This window comes from Macrobrachium nipponense, chromosome 42 (assembly GCF_015104395.2).
Source record: "Macrobrachium nipponense isolate FS-2020 chromosome 42, ASM1510439v2, whole genome shotgun sequence".
NCBI classification, from domain to species: domain Eukaryota; kingdom Metazoa; phylum Arthropoda; class Malacostraca; order Decapoda; family Palaemonidae; genus Macrobrachium; species Macrobrachium nipponense.
In genome coordinates, this window is record NC_061103.1 from 34,600,882 (window position 1) to 34,619,876 (window position 18,995).

The 18,995-nt window shown below is 38.9% G+C and overlaps 1 pseudogene; it reads left to right on the forward strand.

Moving 5' to 3' along the window:
* The first annotated feature begins 166 nt into the window (after positions 1 to 166).
* LOC135213221 (dynein regulatory complex subunit 2-like) lies at positions 167 to 18,192 on the forward strand (annotated as a pseudogene).
* The last annotated feature ends 803 nt before the right edge of the window (positions 18,193 to 18,995 follow it).

Here is an 18,995-nt window from a genome sequence, read left to right on the forward strand (position 1 = left end):
TGGAGACTAAAAACTAAGACAAAAAACCATTTTAATTTTTATTCTCCGTATAGTCATATGCTACTGAACAATTATGTTTAACTTACAATTATTGCTACTCAAACCTTCTAAATCTTTACTCTTTGCAAGGAATGCACATGAATAGTTATTTGTTGCCAAAAAAAATAAATGGAAATAGGGGCTTGACGCTGACAGACAAAAAAGTAGAAAGAGTGAATGTAAGGGGTGTATGAGTTGCGTATCTGTTTGTCGCGGAGAATTGTCTACCAATTCATAACCAAGATCTTGCTCATCACTGTACTAAACAACTAAGAAAAGAAGAAAAACTTTTCAATTATTAGTGACTCCATCTGACTGGTAGGAGTCAAGGCCACGGTGCAGCCCAGCAGCTGCCGCCAAATAACCAGCTGGTGCTGGAGGCATACCTCCATGACGTCATCCTTAGCAACGCAGCGGTAACTAAGGACGCTATTCTAAACCAGTCTGCATAATCTTAAGCAGCTGGTAGCTTGCGTTCTCTTGACCACAAATTAATTGCGTAAATATTGCCTTTGTTTACATTTTTAATTTCTGTGATAATAAAGGTGCTTGCTCAAAGGTTCAGAAATTCAGTGACTGAAACAGCAATTTTGTCAAAGGGGATTATGTCTAAAATAGTGACCATACCAGTGAAGAAATGTCTGAGAGTGATATACTGTCATATACACAGTTCTTGAACGTGGGCGTGTTCATTAATTTACTGAAAATCATATTTTGCCATTAACTATCTCACACAAAGTTCAGACTAATCGAAGAATTTTTTTTCATACAATGTTGACTATAATCCGTTCCAGGTAGGCCTAGCGAGGACAATCATCAACCATGGGACCCAAGAAGAAAGGAAAAGGAAAAGGGGATAAGCTAGCCAGAATGACGGTGGAGCAAAGGCAGGCCTATCTAGACAGGAAGGCTGCTCAGGAAGCAGAAGCCATCAGGAGGCGAGAGGAACTTGTAGCTGGGTTTTTCAAGGTAATGGCGTCAATAAAACCCCGTCACGGGGTCTCATATATATTTAAAAATAATTTCGTGCAATCATATGAGTTGAAAAGTAGTTTGTGTCTTGCATATGAATATATTAGCATAGGAAAAAAAAAAACAGAATTTAGTTCCCTTTCAAAACATTTTGGATAAAGTACTCCACATTGAATATATTTAGTAATGAAATAAGCACATCACGCAAAAAAAGTATAACTGAGAAAAAAACAATAGTATTTTATTATATTCTTCTAAGTAATTCTTAAAGGCTATGCTGTAGATAAAGTCCGTGAAATATTCGCTTAAATAACCCCTGTGCAATGCTTCACAGGATATAAAGAACATAAAACATAAAATTAGAATAAAATAGTTGAGCTACTCGTACATGTTTGGGAGTTCTATATTCCCCAGTGACATAGCTTAACTCTAGCAACCAACTCCCTAAGAAATTTAGTTTTTTTTCAGCAAGGATTCTCGACTTCGTTAACTATATTTTCATTGACTAAAATATATCCTTTCTTTCCCCGGCATTGCTTGAAAGCATTTGGTCGAAATTCATCATGTTCATAAAGTAAAGGCTACTTTAATATAAATTTATTTTGGATGACCATCGTCGTGCAACGCCTGCATGAAATAAACCAGTCTGTCAAGCAAAGCAATTACTTCTCCCTTCGCTGATATGACTTAAAAGTCCAATCGGTCTATGAGATCGGTTGGAAGCTATAGACAAAACCCAGATTATTTTGTGATTCTGTTTCATTTTCCATCAGCTGAAACTTTCTGACGAGGAGAAGAAAGGCGGCGTGAATGAAGCCAAGCTCATGAGCAAATGGCGGGAAGTTCTACGAGAGACGAAGACAACTTCTTTACGGAACAGTTTGAAGGTGGGTCACCATGATCATGCAGGGATGAATACACCGTGCAGGGTTGCCAACGCAGGGTTGCCAAATAACTTGACGTCCAAACCGCGGTGCAAAGCCTCAAAAGTCGCCTCAGTTGCTTCAAAAGTAGCCCAATTATAGTAACTTAGCCATCATTAAATTGGTACTAAAAACTATTGATATGATATTCTATAGAAATAAATTAGGGGGGCGGGGATGGAAATCAATCAACTAAGCTTTTGTAGAAGAGTATAATAACGAAAAATTTATATAATTTTTATTCAAAAATACAGAAAATAAAGCCGTATATTTTTTACAAAATTAAATACTAGTTGAATGACATTTAACAAAATTAAAATGAGCAAAATAAAAATTCAACATGATCATAAAATGAACTAGATTGTAGTGCTTTAATCATAGTTTCATTTGGCTCAAAATTTGGACGTTGGCATTTTTTGTCCTCCCCGTCTTGAGTATGCATGGCACTTCTTATATACAAAATTGCCGTTAGGAGGTCATGTCCCATTCTGTTCCTGAGGTCCGTTTTGATTAAATTGACCTGGCTAAAAACTCTTTCTACATCAGCGTTGCTGATAGGAAGACATAATATCTTCAAGGCAAATTTTTTGGGCACATTTTTAAATGCCCGTTCTCTGCCCTGCATCTTCATACGCAACACCTTACCCCAGAATTCAACAGGATCTTTATGGACTGCTTCACCCCAGTCCACAAGATTTACCTGCAGTGTAAAAATATAGAAAAGTGTTAAAATAGAAGAAGCGATATAGTATTCCATAAGTCTTGAGGTAATCAAGAAATATTGACTTCCCTACTTTAATTAAATGAAATTTCTTGAATTTAAAGACTTAAAAATGCATCTTAAGTTAGTCTGTCAGGATAATAACAAGTTTTTAAGTATTTTCTTCATTAAAATATTAGAAAAATTACAAAGGCAATATTCAATTACCTGTTTGCCATTCGGTCTCAAACTTGGACAGATCACCTTTAAACTGGGTGTAAATGAATGGCAATTCTGTCACTTTTGGCTTAACTGCGCTTGTTGCAATATTTGGACTGATCAAAGTCATATTTTTAGGCATGCCTAAATTGTTTGGAAGGCGCTTTGCTACCTGATTGCAAGCTTCCCTTAAAAAGGTTGTGCTTCTCCGTCGTACTTCAATTTTTGCATTAGAATCAATCCGGGACTTGTCTAACTGAATAAAAAAAGAAAGAAAAAAAAAAAAAGTGCTCCCACATCTGTCTCCATAAAAGTTAGGAATATAACTTCATCTTCGAAATTCAAATTAATCAAATTTTCTGTATTCTTAAGTACACTTGGTTAATGGTACGTTGTATCAGGTACCTGAAAAACCATTCTAAATCTTGCAAAGAGCTTCAAGCAAGCAACATTTTTGCCTTGAAATAATTTTTTGACTCTATTAAACTCTCCCAAAACTGGCTTTAAAAATTCTACATAAAGTTTAACAACAGGATCAGCATACATCTTATAGAGCATTTCTGCTGTATAACATTTTTCGTTTGCTTTTCCCAGCTGAAAGTGCTATTTCAGTTCTTCTTGAAAAATGGACAGCCATCGTGTTCCTGAGGTGCTATTATTTCAATGGAGTCGTGCCATCATTTATTGTTTTTAAATATATCTTTATATGCTATCTGGCGAGAGCTAGAGAAACTAAACCAATTGTAAATTTGGTGAACAAGAAAGTCCACGTTTCTGGGCATAGACTCAACAGCCTTACTGGAAGCTAATTGCAAGCTATGGCACACACATCTGTACAAAATAGAAAATATTTGATTTGAGAGAGAGAGAGAGAGAGAGAGAGAGAGAGAGAGAGAGAGAGAGAGAGAGAGAGAGCTTATTTTCATTCATATTATAACATTAATTCCTACATATTTATAACAAGTTAATTCTGTAAATACAACATATTCGTACCTCACACCAATGATTGACGGATTTTTTTTCTGAAGCTTGGTAATACGGAATTGTTAGTACCACATAATACGCTTGCACCGTTTGTCCCAAGTCCAAGACATTGCTCAATACTCAATCCAACTTCACCCAAAAAACTTGCAAATTTGCATCAGTTAAAACCTGTAATTAATATTATTCCTTTTAAAATTTATATATAATTATTGCTGACTAATATGGTTCCTAAGATAACTTTTTAAAAACATATTTGTGAAATATACCTAACGGCTATATGTCCATTCTAGATATAGACTAGTAACAATATAATAAAGGGGCAATAAAAGATGGCGGAGATAAGCAATCTCTGGATCACCAAAATCTAAGTATATAGTCCCCTTTGCTTTAGGCACTCAAAAGAATTTCATAATATAGATTTATTTTACCTGGGCATTTGCAGAAATTTCTTCGATCAACAAGTCCTAGAAATGTAGATACCATATGTTTGCGTGTTTCACTATAGTATCTAACCACAATGCACAATTGTTTATTTGTAGTTATATCGGTGGCTTCGTCATAATCAAAGAGTAGGAATTGCATCCAATATCTGTAATTAGCTGGTTTTTCATTTGGGGACCTAAAACATTTTTTATCAAGTTGGTACATCTGTGCAGTGAAGTTGCAGATCGCGTATTGTGTTTTTATTACAAGTACAGCCTTTTGAAACAGTCCTTCATTACTTCACCATTATGATCAATAGAATTGATTGATGTATGACAAGGCAATGCCATAGTGAAAGTTCAAATCTGGAACTTTTTTTATTGTGATCTGTTTGCTTGATTTGCTGAGAAGATGTACAAGCAAAAAATCTCGTAACATTACTTTCTCTTGCTTTTATATATGCTTTATATATACCAGTATTAGAATGCTTGATTAAATCTGAATGCTGGGCCCTTATAACCGTATTACAAACCGACACCTAGCTTTTGTTTCATCTCCAGGAACACTTCCTAATCCAATCTTTCAAAGTTTCCTCGCTCTCCCATTTTGGGTTATAATTTTTTATATACACTGCAATTGCACTTTCTTTGGCATTTTGAACTAAGTCAACCTTCTCACTGAGTGGTAAAGATAAAACTGATGTCTAACTAGTGAAAGCAGTGAAGTCTTAAAGTCTTAAACTGACAAACGCCATATAGTCTAGTCTATAAGGCGTCAGTCATCCTGTCTGGTATAGCAACTTACAATTTCATATTATGGTTTTAAAACTGTCTGTGAACTATTGAATTTGAAATAGAATAATCGATCTACACACTTTGAAATTATTATAAAAGAAATTGCATTTGTAAAGACCATTTAAACAATTTATTGGCGCCGTGGTTTATTTCTTCCAGAGTAGCCCAATTTCAGGCAAGTAGCGATACTCTTTTATAACCCGCGGCAAGGTGTTCAAGAGTAGCCCAATTGGGCGGGTAAACAGCCGGTTTGGCAATACTGAATACAGTAGTATTAGTAGTAGTAATAGATCGGATTTGTCTTTTGAAACGGCTCCCTTGCTCGTTTCAGTCCTCTGTGGTTTGTTTGGAGTTTTTTTTTTTTTTTTTTTTTTTTTTTTTTTTTTTTTTATAGTAGTAGCAGTAGTAGTGGTGGCGGTGGTAGTAAGACGTTATTTGCCTCTGAAACGGCTCTCATGCTCTTTCTATATCTCCTTTGCTTGTGTTAGTTTAAGTCTGTTGTCTCTGTAACACCGTATATCTTTACAAATTCCTTCATATTTTCAATCTCTTTGATAGATCTGCAAATAGAGAATATTCATTATCAATTCAACTTTATTTTCTTGATATGGATGCTGCACGAATCTATACATATTCCTATGTTACTAGATACTGGCAGTAGGGTTACCAAGAGTAAGCTAAGTTTTCAGTTATTTCTTCACGGCACAATCATTTTGCATTTTCCCCATTTTAACCTATTCTTATCGTAAAATGAAAGAAGCTCTCTGCCAGTGTTGTTCGAAGGCCTTTCTTCTTCTTTGTTTTTCTTTCTGTTTCATTCTGACTCTTAGGAGTTGTGATATAAAAAGCTGATTTCTGATACGATATGAGATAATGCATTTCGTTCGTGATATGGTAGGAGATGGCATGATATGAGAATGAATATTTTATCATATGATTGGTTGTTTATTAGCGGAGATATTTACGATATAAACCATATGAACATATTGGCTTATTTAAGATAGGATATTACCATTAAACAATGAATATACATATATATGCATAGACATAAAATACAAAAACCTATTAATGGTTTGTTATAAGAGACAATCATACCTTTCTAGAAATTTCTACCTTCTTAGAAGCTGCTAAAGACAACATAGACCGTAGTACCATAAGGAAAATCAACCTAAAAACAACAGCACTATTAATTTTCTGAGTCTCCTTTCAAATCAATAAGGGCACAGAAGGTGTGAACAGATACATAACATTTAACTGAACATTAGATGTTGATGAAAAAGTATTGGATGTTAGGTATAGAATATAAAAAATGTTAGGCCTAATATCGAATGCAAAAATTCTAGTTTCGTGTTCAATTTTGCTTTAAAAGTAGGCTATAGGTCTAGATTTATGTTAAACATTTCTTTTAATTACATTAAAACTTAAATAATAAATATTAATCTCAAGCTAAATAGTTGTTTAGGGTTTGCCTCTGTCTGAATAACGAAGAAAAATATTGGTATTTGTAGGAAACTTCGAGCGAAGGTAGGCGAAGCCACCACGGCCCAGGACAACCTGATCCAACTACTGGCATCCCAGGTGGGTCAGGCCCACCACCAGAGGTCCACGGCTGATCACAACCACCTCTCGGCCGTTCATAAACTGACAGGTAAGTAGTGTGTCCTACGGGACACTCTGAACTTGGGAGGATGGATGTTCTGTATCCTGAATTTATTTGATTGACTAGGTTTTAACTTGCATTCTGATTTTTCAATTTCTAATTTTCGTTATCTTTTTAGTTTCTTTCATACGCATGCTGGTGTGCTTGAAGGGGCCACTCGTACACAGAACTCTCTCTCTCTCTCTCTCTCTCTCTCTCTCAAGTTCTAGGTTAAAACCGAGAGTATCCTCTTCCTTTAACCCCTGTTTTCAGGACGCTTAAGTTTAGAAACATTTGTGCAACGGAAAATTACTTTTAAACTCGTTTTATTATATATATAGTTTTCACTTGGCATGTTTTTGGTTTTTCCTGCTTGCAAACCAGTTGACAATCAATGTAACCTCTCTGACTGATTGTCACTTTTCCATTTACGTAAATTCTCGGACTAGGGCTGCATGAGGAGCACGTGGGCATGCTCAGTCATTATCTCCGGCTGAGACAAGCGGGAATCACACTGGCGATGGCCGACGACACGGAAAAGCTGGCAGCTCGTCACCTGCACAGTCTCCGAAGTCTGGCCCTGGTGGCCAGTGCGACGCAGAGGGAACACGACCTCACAGAGAAGGAAGAGCTGGCTGCGTTTCATACGACCATGACGCACATCACGACGCAGGTAGTACTATGTTTTTCATCGTTGGTGACATAAAAATTTGTTTTCTACCTGGGTTTCGATGCCCGTTAAATTTCAAGGGTTTTATTGGTGTCAGGGAGAAACTGATAATTAGAAAAAATAAACAAGACGTGAAAGGCAAAACAGTCTCTTCATGATTTCCTGATTATTCGCTCAACCAAAATTGAACTTCCTATTGGACGATTTATTTTGCTTTTACGAAACTCCCACAAAACATTTTTGTAGCATGATTGGATACATACTTTCATTTCTTCATTAAAGTAACCATATACTACGTCTCTCTCTCTCTCTCTCTCTCTCTCTCTCTCTCTCTCTCTCTCTCTCTACCAGTTCTGATTTCCAACTTTACGTTACCCAATAATATTCTCTTGTAATCAGCTAGAAGAAGAACTCGCAGCTGCGAGGGCGGAGAGGGAAAATACCATGGAGGAAGCTTGGGCTCGGCTGGCGTTATCAATGAAAGACCATGAATTTCACACCGCATCATTAAGAGACTCTTGCGCTAATCTGAAACCAGAGGGTGGCCAACAATCAGAAAAATTTGAAGTCCATTAATCAGACGACCAAGGAAATTCAGGTGAGTTTGATATGATTTGAACATAGAGAGGTTCTTGCACTGTCATTGTAGATCATATTGCCATACATTCTATCCGGTTGCTTTGGTCTGCTTTCATTTATTGGTTTATACTGTACAAGGATGACAGAGGTTCTGTAACCTATATTATATCGTACTGCCTATTGGTAGGTGGTTGCTCTGTACTGTTCTGATAACTTCAAAAACCGTTTGAATGAGAATTTGATATCCACACCTTCATTCCAAAGCCTTTTTTTTTTTTTCATGGCAGCGAAAAGAGACGGAAATCTATTTTTATTATTTTCTTCCAGACAGAGCTAGACGAATTACGCTCTCGCCTCAAGCAAGATTCGTATCGCCCAGACTCGGTGCAAGAACTCCAGCACCTGAAGTCTTCGCTGCAGGTGCTGAGAGCCTCTCTGGCCACTCAGCACGTGCACAGCAGAACCGTTATCAAAGCATCAATAAACGGGGGTATGATGCCAAAAAGGTGAGGTTTTGCTGTCGGGTATGTGTTTTTGTGGGTATGTTTATGATGTTTATATTGCATTCTGAACTGAACAGAAAATCACGTTTTCATTTATAACTAGATCTGATAAAGGTACCTAGTTCCTGAAAGGGAGCCTATCTGAGAGAAAAGCATCATAGATATCATCTTAATTATTAAAAACACTCAAGCAGAAAAGCTCTCTTTTCAATCTTCACAACCAACTACATTTCCACAAGTTTTACATTACTATTTAACTATCAAAACAAGGTACTTTATCTTATGTAGTACTAATAAAACTGATAAAAGAACCGAGGACACTTCATGAGACATTCGGTTACATCCACCACCTTTGTTAGCGCCTGGAGGAGATGCAGAAGCAGGGACGAGCCATCCTGGAACTGGCATCCGCGTGTGCCCGGCTCGAGACGTCTCGGGACAGGAACGTGCCTTTCATGCCCCAACCCACCACGTCTCGAGTTCACTGCCGAAGCTTCAGACGACGGTTCACTGAGGACGCGGCTGGTGCCTGCTGCGCCTGACCCTGACCAAATAACGGAGGGCACGCTGCAACCAATCCCACCTCAGGTATCTCTCTCTCTCTCTCTCTCTCTCTCTCTCTCTCTCTCTCACACACACACACACACACACATAGACTTAGCCAGTACAACGAAAGTGTGAGGACATTGGATATATGATATATCGACTTTCATGAAAACGTATTATTATTATCTTTTATTTTTTTTTTTTTTTTTTGTTTTTTTTGCTCTATCATAGTCTCCAATTCGACTGGGTGGTATTTGTAGTGTGGGGTTCCGGGTTGCATCCTGGCCTCCTTAGGAGTCCATCACTTTTCTTACTATGTGTGCCGTTTCTAGGATCACACTCTTCTGCATGAGTCCTGGAGCTACTTTCAGCCTCTAGTTTTACTAGATTCCTTTTCAGGGATCTTGGGATCGTGCCTAGTGCTCCTATGATTATGGGTACGATTTCCACTGGCATATCCCATATCCTTCTTATTTCTATTTTCAGATCTTGATACTTATCCATTTTTTCCCTCTCTTTCTCTTCAACTCTGGTGTCCCATGGTATTGCGACATCAATGAGTGATACTTTCTTCTTGACCTGTCAATCAACGTCACGTCTGGTCTGTTTGCACGTATCACCCTATCCGTTCTGATAACCATGTCCCAGAGGGATCTTTTGCCTGATCGTTTTTCTATCACTCCTTCAGGTTGGTGCTCGTACCACTTATTACTGCAAGGTAGCTGATGTTTTCTTGCACAGGCTCCAGTGGAGGGCTTTTGCCACTGAATCATGCCTCTTTTTGTACTGGTTCTGTGCAAGTGCCGGGCATTCGCTTGCTATGTGGTTTGTGGTTTCATTTTTCGTATTGCACTTCCTAACATATGGGAGAGATGTATTTCCATCTATCGTTCTTTGAACATATCTGGTTCTTAGGGCCTGATCTTGTGCCGCTGTTATCATTCCTTCAGTTTCCTTCTTTAGCTCTCCCCTCTGTAGCATTGTCCATGTGTCATCGCTGGTAGTTCTTTAGTCTGTCTCATGTATTGTTCGTGCATTGGTTTGTTGTGCCAGTCCTCTGTTCTGTCTGTCATTCTCCTGTCTGTATATTCTGGGTCTTCGTCTACTTTTATTAGTCCTTCCCATGCACTCTTTAAGCCACTCGTCTTCACTGGTTTTCAGATATTGCCCCAGTGCTCTGTTCTCGATGTTGACGCAGTCCCTCTATACTTAGTAGTCCTTCTCCCTCCTTCCTTTCGTGTTATGTATAGTCTGTCCGTATTGCTCTTGGGTGTAGTGCTTTGTTTATTGTCATATGTTTCCTGGTTTTTTTATCTATGCTGCGGAGTTTCTGCTTCGTCCATTCTACTATTCCTGCGCTGTATCTGATTACTGGCACTGCCCATGTATTTATGGCTTTTATCATATTTCCGGCGTTGAGTTTGACTTGAGTATCGCCTTGAGTCTCTGCATATATTCTTTCCTGATCGTGTCCTTCATCTCTTGTGTTTTATATCCCCTCCTTCCATTATTCCCAGGTATTTGTATCCCGTCTCATATCTATTATTATTATTATTATTTTTTTTTTTTTTTTTTTTTTGCTCTATCACAGTCCTCCAATTCGACTGGGTGGATATTAGTGTGGGGTTCCAGGGTTGCATCCTACCTCCTTAGGAGTCCATCACTCTTCTTACTATGTGTGCCGTTTCTAGGATCACACTCTCTGCATGAGTCCTGGAGCTACTTCAGCCTCTAGTTTTTCTAGATTCCTTTTTCAGGGATCTTGGGATCGTGCCTAGTGCTCTTATGATTATGGGTACGATTTCTACTGGCATATCCCATATCCTTCTTATTTCTATTTCAGATCTTGATACTTATCCATTTTTCCCTCTCTTTCTCTTCAACTCTGGTGTCCCATGGTATTGCGACATCAATGAGTGATACTTTCTTCTTGTTGACCTTGTCAATCAACGTCACGTCTGGTCTGTTTGCAACGTATCACCCTATCCGTTCTGATACCAATAGTCCCAGAGGATCTTTGCTAATCGTTTTTCTATCACTCTTCAGGTTGGTGCTCGTACCACTATACTGCAAGGTAGCTGATGTTTCTTTGCACAGGCTCCAGTGGAGGGCTTTTGCTACTGAATCATGCCTCTTTTTTGTACTGTTCTGTGCAAGTGCCGGGCATTCACTTGCTATGTGGTTTATGGTTTCACTTTTCGTATTGCACTTCCTACATAGGGAGAGATGTTATTTCCGTCTATCGTACTTTGAACATATCTGGTTCTTAGGGCCTGATCTTGTGCCGCTGTTATCATTCCTCAGTTTCCTTCTTTAGCTCTCCCCTCTGTAGCCGTGCCAATTGTCATCGCTGGCTAGTTCTTTAGTCTGTCTCATGTATTGTCCGTGCATTGGTTTGTTGTGCAGTCCTCTGTTTTCTTTCTGTCTTTCTCCCTGTTCTCTGTATATTTCTGGGTCTTCGTCTGCTTTTATTAGTCTTTCTTCCATGCACTCTTTAGCCACTCGTCTTCACTGGTTTTTTCAGATATTGCCCCAGTGCTCTGTTTTCGATGTTGACACAGTCCTCTATACTTAGTAGTCCTCTCCCTCCTCCTTCCTTTCGTGTTTATGTATAGTCTGTCCGTATTTGCTCTTGGGTGTAGTGCTTTGTGTATTGTCATATGTTTCCTGGTTTTCTTGATATATGCTGCGGAGTTCTGCCTTCGTCCATTCCAACTATTCCTGCGCTGTATCTGATTACTGGCACTGCCCATGTGTTTATGGCTTTTTTATCATATTCCGGCGTTGAGTTTTGACTTGAGTATCGCCTTGAGTCTCTGCATATATTCTTTCCTGATCGTGTCCTTCATCTCTTGGTGTTTTATATCTCCTCCCTTCCATTATTCCCAGGTATTTTGTATCCTGTCTCATCTATGTGTTTGATGTTGCTCCCATCTGGTAGCTTTATCCCTTCAGTTCTCGTTACTTTGCCTTTTTGTATGTTGACTAAGGCGCATTTTTCTATTCCAAACTCCATCCTGATGTCCCCAGATACAATCCTTACAGTCTGGATTAGGGTATCTATTTCCTTGATGCTCTTACCATACAGCTTGATGTCGTCCATGAACATCAATGGTTGATTCTGTTGCCTCTTTTTCTTGAGTTGGTACCCGGCCCATCCATCTTCTTGGTAGTACTTTTTGTCATGGGAAATCATGGCTACTACGAAGAGTAGTGGGGACATTGAGTCGCCCTGGAAGATCCCCTTCTCCCTGATATTAAACTTCTCTGCTAGTTCTTATTATTCCAGAGCTTGTAAGTATTGTATTCCAGTTGCGCATTGTATTTTTGAGGAAGCTGATGGTATTTTCCTCTGCCCCATATATTTTCAGGCATTCTATTAGCCATGTGTGTGGTATCATGGTCGAAGGCTTTTTCTTATAGTCTATCCATGCCATGCTTAGGTTGGTTTTCCTTCACCTACTGTTCTTCTTTATTACCATTTGTCTATCAGGAGCTGGTCTTTTGTGCCCCTACACTTCCTTCTGCAGCCTTTCTGTTGGATGGGGGATGGTGTTTGTCTCCTCTAGGTAGTTGTATAGCCTTTCACTGATGATACCTGTTAGTAACTTCCACAATTATTGGTAGGCAGGTGATAGGCCTGTAGTTACTGGCTATATTTCCCTTACTCTTGTCTTTTTGTACTAAGGATGTTCTTCCCTGTGGTCATCCATTTTGGGTGCTTGGTGATTTGAGATACAATGCTGGAGTTGTTCTGCTATTCGTGGGTGTAGGGCCTTGAAGTTTTTTTTTAGCCAGTATCCCATGGACTTCATCGGGACCTGGGGTGCTTTCCAGTTTGGCATTTTCTTTTAGTGTTGGGTGTCTGACTGTGTCTGTCGTGATGTCTGTGAATCTTTGTTTTATTCTCTCTGGTTGATTCTGTTGCCTCTTTTCTTGAGTTGGTACCCGGCATCCATCTTCTGTAGTACTTTTTGTCATGGAATCATGGCTACTACGAAGAGTAGTGGGACATTGAGTCGCCCTGGAAGATCCCTCTCCTGATATTAACCTCTGCTAGTCTTATTCCAGAGCTTTTATTGTAAGTAGCTGTATTCCAGTTGCGCATTGTATTTTTGAGGAAGCTGATGGTATTTTCCTCTGCCCCATATATTTTAGGCATTCTATTAGCCATGTGTGTAGGATCATGTCGAAGGCTTTCTTATAGTCTATCCATGCCATGCTTAGGTTGGTTTTCCTTCTCCTACTGTTCTTCATTACCATTTTGTCTATCAGGAGCTGGTCTTTTGTTGCCCCTAACACTTCCTTCTGCAGCCTTTTCTGTTGGTGGGGGATGGTGTTTGTCTCCTCTAGGTAGTTGTATAGCCTTTTCACTGATGATATCAGTTAGTCTTAACTTCCACATTTTATTGGTAGGCAGGTGATAGGCCTGTAGTTACTGGCTATATTTGCCCTTACTCTTGTCTTTTTGTACTAAGGATGTTCTTCCTGTGGTCATCCATTTGGGTGCTTGGTGATTGAGATACAATGCTGGAGTTGTTCTGCCTATTCGTGGGTGTAGGGCCTTGAAGTTTTTGAGCCAGTATCCATGGACTTCATCGGGACCTGGGGCTTTCCAGTTTGGCATTTTCTTTAGTTGGTGGTCTGACTGTGTCTGTCGTGATTGTCTGTGAATCTTTGTTTTTATTCTCTGGTTGATTCTGTTGCTCTTTTCTTGAGTTGGTACCGGCATCCATCTTCTGTAGTACTTTGTCATGGGAATCTGGCTACTACGAAGAGTAGTGGGGACATTGAGTCGCCCTGGAAGATCCCTCTCCTGATATTAACCTCTGCTAGTCTTATTCCAGAGCTTGTAAGTATTGTATTCCAGTTGCGCATTGTATTTTTGAGGAAGCTGATGGTATTTTTCCTCTGCCCCATATATTTTCAGGCATTCTATTAAGCCATGTGTGTGGTATCATGTCGAAGGCTTTCTTATAGTCTATCCATGCCATGCTTAGGTTGGTTTTCCTTCTCCTACTGTTCTTCATTACCATTTTGTCTATCAGGAGCTGGTCTTTTGTGCCCCTACACTTCCTTCTGCAGCCTTTCTGTTGGTGGGGGATGGTGTTTGTCTCCTCTAGGTAGTTGTATAGCCTTTCACTGATGATACCTGTTAGTAACTTCCACATTATTGGTAGGCAGGTGATAGGCCTGTAGTTACTGGCTATATTTCCCTTACTCTTGTCTTTTTGTACTAAGGATGTTCTTCCTGTGGTCATCCATTTGGGTGCTTGGTGATTTGAGATACAATGCTGGAGTTGTTCTGCTATTCGTGGGTGTAGGGCCTTGAAGTTTTTGAGCCAGTATCCATGGACTTCATCGGGACCTGGGGCTTTCCAGTTTGGCATTTTCTTTAGTTGGTGTCTGTCGTGATGTCTGTGAATCTTTGTTTTATTCTCTCTGTTTCTTCTTCCTTGACTTCCTGGAGCCATGTTGCATGTTTGTTGTGTGATACCGGATTGCTCCATATGTTTTCCCAGAGTCTCTTACTTGGTTCGGCTTCGGGAATTTCTGGGTGGTTGTCTCCCCTCTTAGTTGGCTGTATAGTCTTTTCTGGTTGGTTCTGAATAGTTTGTTCTGTTGGTATCCCTTATTCCTGTTCATGTACCGTTGGATCTTATGTGCTTTGGCTTAAGCCTCTGTTTTTTACATCTTCTATTTGTGTTTGTTTAATCCCCTCTCTTGTACTTTGTATTTCTCGTTCAGGTTTTCCTCCCTTGTTTTGTTTCTTGCTTCTTAGCCTTTTTTTCTGCCATCTCTTTCAGTTTACTCAAGTCAGATCTCATCACCATGATTTGCTTTTCCAGGCGCCTTTTCCAAGGAGGTTGTGCTGTTTGGGTTGCTTGGTTGGTTGTGCTGGTGGTGTTGGTGTTCGAATTCCCATCAGTTCTGCTACTAATCTTGCTCCTGCATATGTCAAGTTATTTGTTTCTGTGATACTGGTGGTCTGTATTATGCCCAGTATTTCATTGACCTCACTTGTTTTCTCCTTAATTTCTTGGTGTTGTAGGCTTTCATGGAGGGGATCTTTGTTCTCTCTGTATCTGGGCTCCATCCATTGTCTAATCTTTTCTACCCATTCCGTCCTCTCTGTTACTTCGTCGGTGTTTCTTCGCGTGTCGTTGTTTGATACCTCATCCTCCCTGTCGTCTTCTGTTGGCATCGTCTCTCAGTTCGTCTTCGTGTAATTCGTTGTCGTGGTGACATTTCCCTTTCCAGTTCTTCTCTTTCTGTTGGGGAGAGCCTGCTCTGTTTGGGGGGTGTGTTCTCCTCATTCCAGATGTTTGACCAATCTTCTTTCTATACCTCTCTCCGTCGGGTTGCTTCTAATGTAGCATCTCCATATTTCCTGATTTTCTTCTCTTGTCCATTTTCTTCCTTTTTGTTTTTCCTCTGTAGCCCTCCAATCTCAGGCTGTTGATTATTGTCGTTGTGGTGATCAGTTGCTGGATGACGACCTCCAAGTACCTGACCGTCTTCCCCTTCAATTGGGTTGAATACCTGGTTGCCGGACGAAGCTCCTCTGTTGCCAGAGGTTCCATTTACGTCGTTGTCGTTTAATCCTTCATTTCTTTCCATCATTGCTGAGTTTTGCTATTTAACCCATAGCTGGACCCTACCCCATCAGGGATAGGTATCATTTACAGCTGAGTAGACTGAGGAAATTATGGTAAAGATCCTTTCCCAAGGAATCAACGCCGAGGAGAGCGGTCACCCATCCAACGACTGACCAGAGCCAATGTTGCTTAACTTGACTTAAGTCTATTGACGACCTACCCACTCCTCCACGGCGCCACATATTATTATTATTATTATTATTTATTATTATTATTATTATTATTATTATTATTATTATTATTATTATTATTATTATTATTATTATTATTTATTATTATTAAGATGAACCCTATTCATATGGAACGAACCCACAGGGGGTCATTGACTTGAAATTCAATCTTCCCTTTTTCGCTTTCAGGATTTTGAGACGCAGATGGGTCTAGTATCTTCTGCGGCAGACGAGGGCGTCGGTACTTCCATCACCTCTTCAAGACTCCTCCTTCAAAGCAGAGGGTAAGAACTCAAACCTTACACTGTAACGAATGTGTATGCTACGTACTTAAACGTGTTTAAGTTTTGCGTTATAAGGAAATAATATATTTTGCTACACAGGAACACGTCCTTCGACAATATATATATATATTTTTTTAAAGACTAGGCCTATAGACAATTTCTCTTTTAACTCTGATAGTTCTCAACGTGTTGTGCTTTCAATAACCGATCTTTGGAAATATCTTCTTTTCTATTTTTCCAAGTGCCAAAACAATTACACCGAAGTCTTTCTTAGGCCCACTCTCTCTCTTTTCCTTCTGATTGGTTTTTCGTTCTTCAATTGTTTTGGTTCACCGGAAGTGAAAATCAACCTTGTAACTGCTTTCATAAGAAACAGCTTATGAAATGATTTAGTAAGTCTCAGTTGTGTCTAGAGATAGTTTGTTATAAGCGTCAATCATCGGTATCCCTAAATAATTTTAAAAGAACTGGAAGTGTAGTGGTAGTCAGTCCTATGGGTAAGAACAAGCTTTATGATGTTATATTAAGACCACTTTTGTCGACACCGTGAAAACTGCACGTACTACATAATAACTGCAATAAAATGTTTAAAATCATATTTTTGCAAAAACCTTAAACATTGATCTTCTTCTCGCCCTTCTGTTTACATACAAACATAGGCACCTTTGCGTAAGATCAGCAGCGTTCTAGAACTAGACGACGGAGTGGGGTCGTCGTAGGACCACTCTCAGCAACTCCTACAGCGTCCTGGTGCATCTACGAGCGGTGCTCTCACCTTGCCGAAACTCACTCCTGCTCCGCCTGCGAGAGGTAAATAGTTCTACGTTTGTTATCATTGTAAACTCTGAATCTTGTTCCTGAAAAGTTTCTCTGGTGGAACTGGGTTGTTGGTAATGAGGAATTTTAGGCTATAGACTCTTCACTTGGAGGGGGCCGGGGAGGAATAGGCTATTCAGTGGCCAAGCAAGGAAGCTTTTTTGGTTTTTGTTTAGGCTGTGAATTATGTATCTGGTAGTCGGTCAACTGGGGTGATGTGTAGTCAGGATGAGAAGGATCTAAGACTAACAACCTCATAATCAAAATATTGCTGAATACCAGGAGGTCTAAAAGTTTTGAAAGGCAGTTAGTTGATACATATAATCATTACAGCAAATTGAAACACTAGAAGGGAAACGCCATCTACATTATCAGTAAGGATACCAAGGCCAAAACCCGTAACAGATTTTTGTGTAACTTTATTGGGACATGTTTTCGAGCAGTACTATCACACGTTATTAAACTACAAATGAAAATAATGACATTATAATTCTTACAATAAAAATTCACACTAATACAGCAAAATAACGTAAAGAAAATTACAAGAATGCGTTAAAAGATGGCTAATAATAATAAAAAAACTTTAAAAGAAGGCTAGGTATTATTTTACAATACACCAACTCATATATATAGTAATTATAGAATTATAGATGCATTTGGCATAAACAATAATTAAACTTTGTCTCTGAACATGTTTTTGGGGAAATTCACTATATCTGATATATGAATGTATAAAATCACCATCCTCGAAAAAAAATTTCTAATTGTTTTTGTTTACTTTAACACGGACACGGTTTATGCTCTTATGCGAGTTTGTTTTTTGTTTAAAACTGCAACTGCAATTTTTCCCCCTTTGAAATTGCATTGTGGGTAGTACGTGTTATGTCTAGGAGTCACGTGACTTGCTGAAAATCTTACAGGTGTCAGACATTTTCTGTTGTCAATGTTCATTTGGTTCAAGTCATAGAGTGAAGATACAATGTTTAGTTTGTGTTCGTCTCCTAACTTTTGGTTATTTCGTTAATCATGATTTTATAAAATTGAAACAAAATGTATGGATTTTTTTTAAAAAGACATGGAGTGTACCTGGCTAGCAGTACTACAATGTTTGAAAGTGTAATGAGCAGTGTAAAATTAGAAAAGGTAAAAACGGTTAGTGCTTGTACCGGTTATGTTCTGACAAAAGACATTAGTGATGGAAAGGCACATTTTAGATTTGATATTTTGTTCACTGAAATACCTCTGCTGGATATCAAAAAATATTTCACTTAGAAATAAATCAGGAAATTTCTTTTAAAAGATGGAAAAGACCCTATACAACCAGACTTCAGTCCCTGATTATAAATGGCAGCGTGTTGTTGTGATTGCCACTTACGTTAGAAAAAAACTACCAGATGAGCTTGGATGAGATCAAGCCTTGGATGAGATAGACCTATAATTGTTTTTTCCATCTATATACCCTCCTGTGATGCTCGAGGCATGGTAACACTGCGTCCAATGCTTTAAATAGTACGCTATTTGTAAGTTTAGGTAAAAAAAGGATATCTGGGTGCATTTGCTACTGAAAAAGTATTTTATAATTTTACTGTAGCGAATTACACGTAATATAGATTTAAACACTTTTCAGTGCCAAATGTTGCACCCAGATATCCTTTTATTACCTAAACTTACACATAGCATAACTTATTAAAGCCCGGGGACTCAGTGTTACCATACGGCAAACACCACAGCGGTGGACAGATGAAAAAAAAAACGAGTTATAGTTTACAGTGCAATTAGCGATCCCAGCGAAGATAGTAGTCACCTGACATATGATGCTTTTTTCGTTTTAACTTCTGATCAGTTTGCTCCAGACCTCGACACTTTAGAAAGTTCTAAGGTAATTCTCGTCAAGATAAAGCTTTCTTTGGCTAGAAATGTGGCTTGTAACTTCACTTTTATGGTTTTAGTCTGCGTTTTTGCTAGTTGTTATATGGACTTAGTGTATTTATTGTGCCTTGTAACCATCCGTTTAGGTGACTTAAAAATTTGTATTTTGCTTTATTTCATTTATCATTTGTTTGATTTAAGCCATC